The following is a 7,608-nucleotide window of genomic DNA, read 5'->3' on the forward strand; positions in this document are numbered from 1 at the left end:
ACAAAATTGTGTTGTTTTAATAGATTAGTTAGATGAAATCGAATGGAAGGAACTTTTCCTTTTAATTGAACTTCAAAAACTTATTTCTTATAAAAAAAAGCTCAAACATATTTATAAACCTAACAATCATAAATTTGATTAGAAGTAGAAAATTACTCTTGAATATATTTATAAATGAAACTTTTAAAAGCTCTCTTGTTGCTCTCTAGATTCTCTCAAACCATCAGATTGTTTGATTTGTAAATGAAAGCTTCTTATGCATTTGATCCGAATACACGGATATGAGTCTCACCAAACCCAGATAGCCCTTAAACGGGTTATACGATCTCATTATATTAAAAATTAATCTCACCAAATATTTGATATGAAAATCCAATACAATAGGTATATACTAAAAATTAATATCCGATTTTAAAATATATATATATATAATTAATAAACAATTTCAGAGTAAAAAAAATAAGCGAGCCATGAGTCTCAACAAACTCAAATAGCTTTTAAACCGAGTTATAACATCTTATTTGTTTGTGAAACCCTTTGCTCGTCAAATCCTAAGTATATTATTAAATTCATTACAATAAATAAAAATATATAAATATAAATATTGGAAAAGAATAATTTAAACAACCCCGTAATACGGGGGATAAAAACTAGTAAAAGATAAACATAAACTTTAAATAAATAAAACTTAAATAATAATAAATTTGATTTGATATCCTCGTTATCCTCCCCTTGAGATCGACCTAGCCACCCCTCAGTTTTATCTTTTAACGAATCGAAATAAAATATATCATTCACCCCTTTAGTCTTGATTCGTTCCTTTCAAATCTTCAATCTAAAGAATTTTCATCATCTCTTAAACTTTAACTTCGGTAGCGCTTTTGTTAAAATATCCGCCTTTTATTTCTCTCCACTAATGTGCTCAACTTAGACTTCACCATGTTCAAATTCACGGATGAAATGAAATCTAATATTGATATGCTTACTTCTCCCATGAAACACTGGATTTTTCATCAAATCTATGGCAGATGTATTATCCACATGTAACATCGCCACCTTATCTTCATGCCCAGTCAACTCGCTAAACAATGGCCTTAACCATGTAGCTTGATAAGCCGTAGTTGCTGCTTCCATGTACTCAAATTCACATGACGACAAGGCTACAATTTGTTGTTTTTGTGAAACCCAAGAGATCAATGCACCTCCATAATATCACGTCATTCTGGTGGTACCCCGTCCATCCGTTTGATCCATACCATAAATACTCTCACAAAAACCAACTGACTCTCTATTACCGCATCCGTATGTTGAACCATATCCACTTGTCTCGTGTACGTATCATAATATATACTTCAGAATCTGCGTATGGGATTGTTTCCCTTATTTCATGAACCAACTAACAACTCCAAATTAGTAACTCAAATCGAGCCTAGTGTGTGTTAAATACCTTAAGCTACCGATTATTCTTCGATATTCGGTTGCATAAACGGATTCTCCTTCTTTATCTTTCGTTACTTGTAACCGATGTTCCATAGGAAATCGAGTCGGGTTGCGCTCTCTTAAACTTGCACTCGTTAAAATTTTATTAGCATAAGCTTCTTGTTTCAACTTTATGTCATTTTTCTTCTGTGCTACTTCAACGCCAAATCGTAAGAAAGCATTCCGAGATCTAGCATCTCGAACTTATTCTTCAGTTGACTTTTGAATTTCTCAATCTCATTTGTCTCGACCCAATCACGATAAGATCATCGACATATACACCAGCAATGAGAATGTGTGTTCTTATATTCCTCTCGTACACCGCTGGTTCTCTCACGCATTGAATAAAATCCAAACCTTTCAACGTTTTGTCCAGTTTTCGTTCCAAGCTTGTGGGGCTTGGCAAAGACCGTACAAAGCCGTCTGTAACTTATAAACCATACCGTGTTCCTGGGAACTTCAAAACCATCAGGTTGCTTCACGTACAATTCTTCCTCCATTTCGCCATTTAAGAAGGCCAATTCTACGTCCAAATGGTAAATGAACCAACCATAATTTTCTATAAATTGCTAAAATCAAACATGCAGTTTCCATTCTCGCCATAGGGGAAAAACGTCATCAAAGTTTACTCTGTGCTCTTGCAAATACCCATTCGTGACTAATCTTGCTTTGTACTTTGTTATTGAACCGTCTGCATCACGTTTGGTATTAAACACCCATTTCAAACAAATCGCCTCATGACCCGTTGGTAGGTTACATAAGTCCCACATTTTATTTTGTTCGATTGAGACTAGTTCTGATCCCATTGTTTCTTGCCAATTTTTGTATTCTTAGTCTCTTAAAAGGTAGCTGGTTCTTCATCTAGGAGAAGACTTCTTCTTCACTCAACATTACATAATCTTTAAACCTTTTAGGAGGGATCGATGGAAGACCAATTCTTCGTAACTTAGGTTTGGGATTTTCTTTCGGTTGATCTTCAAATGCAGGCTTGTTAAGGATTGTTGGGTCATCTTTATAGGCTGGAATGTCTTGTTAAACTTCTTCTTGGACCAGCTCGATTATAATTTCAACAATTCAAGTCTGGTTCCGATTTGAAACAAGTTGGTATGTCGAGACCAACCAAACTTTTGACTTTCTTTGAAACGGACATTCCGACTCACATAAATACGGTTTTAAGTTGGGTCATTCAGTCTATAAGATTTTGATACCGGTTCGGTTCCGAGATGTACAACCTCCATGCTCCAGTCATCTATTTTTTGTAGGTTGACGAGGGGTATCTTCATGTACGTTAAATACCCAAACACTCGTAAGTGTGTTATATTGGGCTTTCGGCCCTTCAAGGTTACGTAGGGGGTTATCGTATTCAATGATTTGGTTGGTACCCGGATCAACACGTAAATCGAGTGTCTCATCATTTCTCCTCATAAGTTTTGTGGAACGTCCATAGCTTTCATCATACTTCTTATTGCGTTTTGGAAGTTCAGTTTCGTCTGTCGACTACACTGTTTTGTTGAGGAGAGTAAGTAGTTGTAAACATTCTTTTTATTCCTTCTTAATCATAATATTCGGTGAAATAGTTTTGAGAAACTTTCCACCTTGATCGCTTCCACTTCGTGTTTAATATTTTTGAAAATACCCAAAGCATCATTCTTATTTGTAATAGTATAAACCCACATGTAACACCCCCGATAAAGAGAAATACACCCGGGTGTGATGTACAAACTGTTCAAAACACATGTGACACTATTAAGTGACAATATTAATATCAATTCATTCAAAGGCATCAAGTACACAATTTGTTGCAAATAAAGAAATTTCAATGAAAATGAAACATTTAAACACTTATTTAAAATATCCCAAGTCTAGTGTCTCCGTCCGTTTCATCGTCTAATAATTTTACATGTAACATATATATAAAATAATGTCAACTAACTCAACAGTTGGTGAGTTCACACATTTTAAATACTACATAAAAACCATATAATTCCATGAAAACTTGTGAAAGGCAAATAAGAGTTATTTGCACTCGAATCAATGTCCTGAGTGTAAAGAATAAATGAAGGTCCTTTCCAGTTGGGATTGTGCACTAACGTACTCGGACCGGGGTCCCTTTTCCACTCGAAACACGGTCCTGAGTGCAAAGGGGGGCGTATGATCATACTTATCGAAGAAATCCATGCACGTAATCTTTGGGCAAGTAACAAGTAAGCACACAAGTCCATGATGCGAATGTAGTTTGTAATAAGAAATAATAAGCAAATGAGTTTGAATATGATATATATGATACCCCCCCCCCCCAATATGTAAAATCGTTAAAAAGGGGTGTGAGAAACTTACCTTTGAGATTGGAGATAACATGGAAAGAAAAACCGTAAGTGCGTTAAATGAAACCGAACGATTGAATCTCACGAGCTAAAGTAACAAGAACACGAGAATTACTAACTAATTAATGGAAATAAAATGTCGATTTTAAGGTTCATATGTAATTATTTATATATATATATATACATATATATATATATACATATATATATATATATATATATATATATATATACATATATATATGTATATATATATATATATATATATACATATATATATATATACTTTACACGTTTTTAGGGTAAATTTAATATTTAAGTCTAACGAAATTTTAACGGTTTATTATTAGCATAATATTACTTATAAGGTTAATATTTGAATATAACAATGTTTACGGGATTTTATCGTTACCGGTACATTTTAGAATAAACGGTTGATGGTTTAGATTTTATAAAGTTACTGTAAGGCCCCGTTACCGGAAGCCCTACTTTCGCGTCGGATTTACTCATAAACACAGTTCTTCAAATCAGAGTTTATTAAAACTTTTCGCGGAATATAAAACATCAATCATTTGTTACAAATCATTCAATCTTTTCTTTGATACCATAACACAAAACTTTATATTTAAAACATCTTTACTTCTTTCTTCAGATGCCAGCCGTTCAAGCCATGCCGTGTGTCATCCTCATGCTAACTCTATAATCAGCTCACCTGCGTGCATACTAAAAGTCAGCTACGCTGAGTGAGTTCTAGTTAATTAAGCAACTTATCATACAACCACTTCATACAATATATATACGTATCCGAAGACACATAGTCCACTGTCTAACATGCCACTGTTTAACCACTTAATTACCCCTATAGCTTAACCATTGATGCCACTTATGCCACTTTATGCCACTTGTGCCAATTTATGCCACTTATGCCACTTTATGCCACTTATGCCACTTATGCCACTTGTGCCACTTTATGCCACTTATGCCACTTATGCCACTTGTGCCACTTATGCCACTTGTGCCACTTTATGCCACTTATGCCACTTATGCCACTTGTGCCACTTTAATAACGAAGACACGCATAGACTCACTCTACCACGTGCTCACGTTATGCCCCTAACTCTATTACTAGACCCCTATCCAGTTCTATCACACTATACTCCTACTTGTCTATAACCCACTTCCTATCAGCACATTATTTACATAATAGCAAGTCACACATAATAACGACGGCACGTACAGGCTTTCCCTATCACGTGCTCACGTTATGCCACTAACACCTTTACTAGACTCTTGCCACTTCTAACACGCTCTACCTCTACTTGTCTACATCACACTTCATATCAGTTCGGTATTTACGTAATAAACCAGTCACATCATAACATTCCTACACACTATCAACCACTTGGAATTTACTATCCTTGGCGATACGTGCAATATCCGAAGATCGTTCACGTACCGACAAGCTTTATAAAATATATACCTCGTATAACATCTATAGCATACACTTACCACTTAAGGTAAGTGTATTCACACTTCACATCGAGTATGCACACAGCCCCGAAAACATAACAAGGAAATGGGGCTAGAAACTCACCTGAATACGGTTACGTTCTCCGTTGATTGTAATTCCTTTCTTTAACTGGGCTCGGCTAACTGTATAATATTTACACATATCAATTAACTACTACTACTTGTTTTCGATAACTGCCTTAACACATTTTCCATTAGGTTTTTAATTCATTTTAAAAACGAACTTCGCTTCAGGCGAGGTTAAACCTTAGGCGAACTTGGAAACAGCTTGGTTCTGGCTTGATTCGATCGAATAGGAACACGTTCGATCGAATAGGAACACGTTCGATCGAATACAACACGTTCGATCAAACAGGAACACGTTCGATCGAATAGGAACACGTTCGATCGAATACAACACTCATTCGATCGAATACAAAACTCATTCGATCGAATGAGTTGGAGACCATTCGGTTGCTTCCCTATTCGGTCGACTGGACTTGTTCGATCTACGCATTCGATCGAATGGACTGATTCGATCGACTGGTTCGATCGAATGAGTCTGATTCGACTCCTTCAAGCTGGCGACGGAGAAACCCACGGGTTTTCCAGATTTTTCCAGATTTTTGACCCAAAATCGACGTTTTTGACATGGAAATGCTCGGGATTGAAAGGGCTATCGATTCCTTGTACTTTTAAACACAAAAGCTTGCATTTTGACATCAAAACAAGGCGGTTTTTGACCCGAAAACTCAAGTTACGAAAATGGGAGTTTTTGCTCGATTTGATCTCGAAAATGGTTATGAAAACGGATGATTTTCGAGAGGGACTTACCAAAAACGATTAGGAACAAGATTGTGGACTCGGATTTGTGATTTGAGAACTTTCTCTCTCTAGCTTCTCTCTCTAGAAATGAGAGTGTTTGGGTGGGTGTAAGTGAAGGAAGATGGTGAAAATGGTGGAAGTGTCAAGAACTTTCGTTTATATACTACGGGTTTGGTTAGGCTCGGGTTGGCTTCCTACGGGTCGAGACAGGCCGAGTTCATAAAATAACTAAGCCCAAGACCCGTTCCTTACTCGACATTAAATAACTAAAACGTGAAATCACTAAACATAACTTTCTTTTATTTATCAATATAAAAATTTCGGGATGTTACAAGTCTTCCCTCCTTAAAGAGGTTTCGTCCCCGAAACCTAACTTATTCCCTATAAACGGAAAACTTCTTATATTTACACGCTTTACCATCACACAACTATTTATTATAACCAACATGCATTCAAGTTAAATTCATAGATCGTTCATACTAAAGCACCAGAAGTCACAAGTACTTCATAACATAAAAGGAAATCATTCAAGCTTGCTAAACAAACATAGGTTCAACTGTAACATAAAACACTCTTTAACTACTAAACGCAAAACAACTGTGACATGCCGCTTATTCTCCTGCAACCTCCTCAGCAGCTAATAGACCATCCTTTCACGCGTTTCCTCTTCCTTCCCCCACTGCCACGGCTTCTCTACACTCCCTAGCTATGTGACCCGACTTACCACACTTGTAACACTTCTGGTCCTCGGTGCATTCACGGGAGATGTGCCCCTTCCTCCCACATCGGTAGCACTGGTTTGGACCAGCCTTGCATTCCCCCAAGTGCATCTTCCCGCACACCTTACATGCTTCCCTTCCTGCCATCTTCTGTGTCCTTCTCCCTGCACGCTCCACGACATCCCCAGCTCTTTTAGTTCCCTTCCCTTTTTCCTCATCTCCCACTTCCACATCATCCGCCGCCAGATCATCATAGACTATCTCCGCCAACTCGACCGCAGACTCAAAGGTAACAGGTTTGTTGGCCCTGACCAACATGCGGACCTTCTGGGGAAGTCCTCTAACGTAGCACTTGATCCGTTTCGCCTCAGTGTTCACCATGTCAGGTACCAACCTAGACATGCGGTTGAATTCAGTGGTGTACTCACGATGTGTCATCTTGTCCGCCTTTAGATTCAGAAATTTCATCTCGGCCTTCTCAACCTCAGCATCAGCACAGAACCTTTTCATCACTAACTCCTTAAGGTCATCCCACCTCATGGCCTTAATCTCCTCTCGGGTCTTCCTTTGTTCGACCGTTTCCCACCAGTACATGGCCTCATCTTCAAATGACTGAGTGGCATAACCCACTGCTTGGTCGGGACGGCATTCGCTAATGCGGATAACCTTGTCCATAGCGGTTATCCACTGGAGAGTAGCGATTGCGTCTCCTAAACCAGTCAGCTTAGGCGGGTCACAACCTTTGAAGGACT

This window comes from Bidens hawaiensis, unplaced genomic scaffold, assembly GCF_021521415.1.
Source record: "Bidens hawaiensis isolate Kalapana, Puna unplaced genomic scaffold, B.hawaiensis_p1.1 tig00079564_1, whole genome shotgun sequence".
NCBI lineage: Eukaryota > Viridiplantae > Streptophyta > Magnoliopsida > Asterales > Asteraceae > Bidens > Bidens hawaiensis.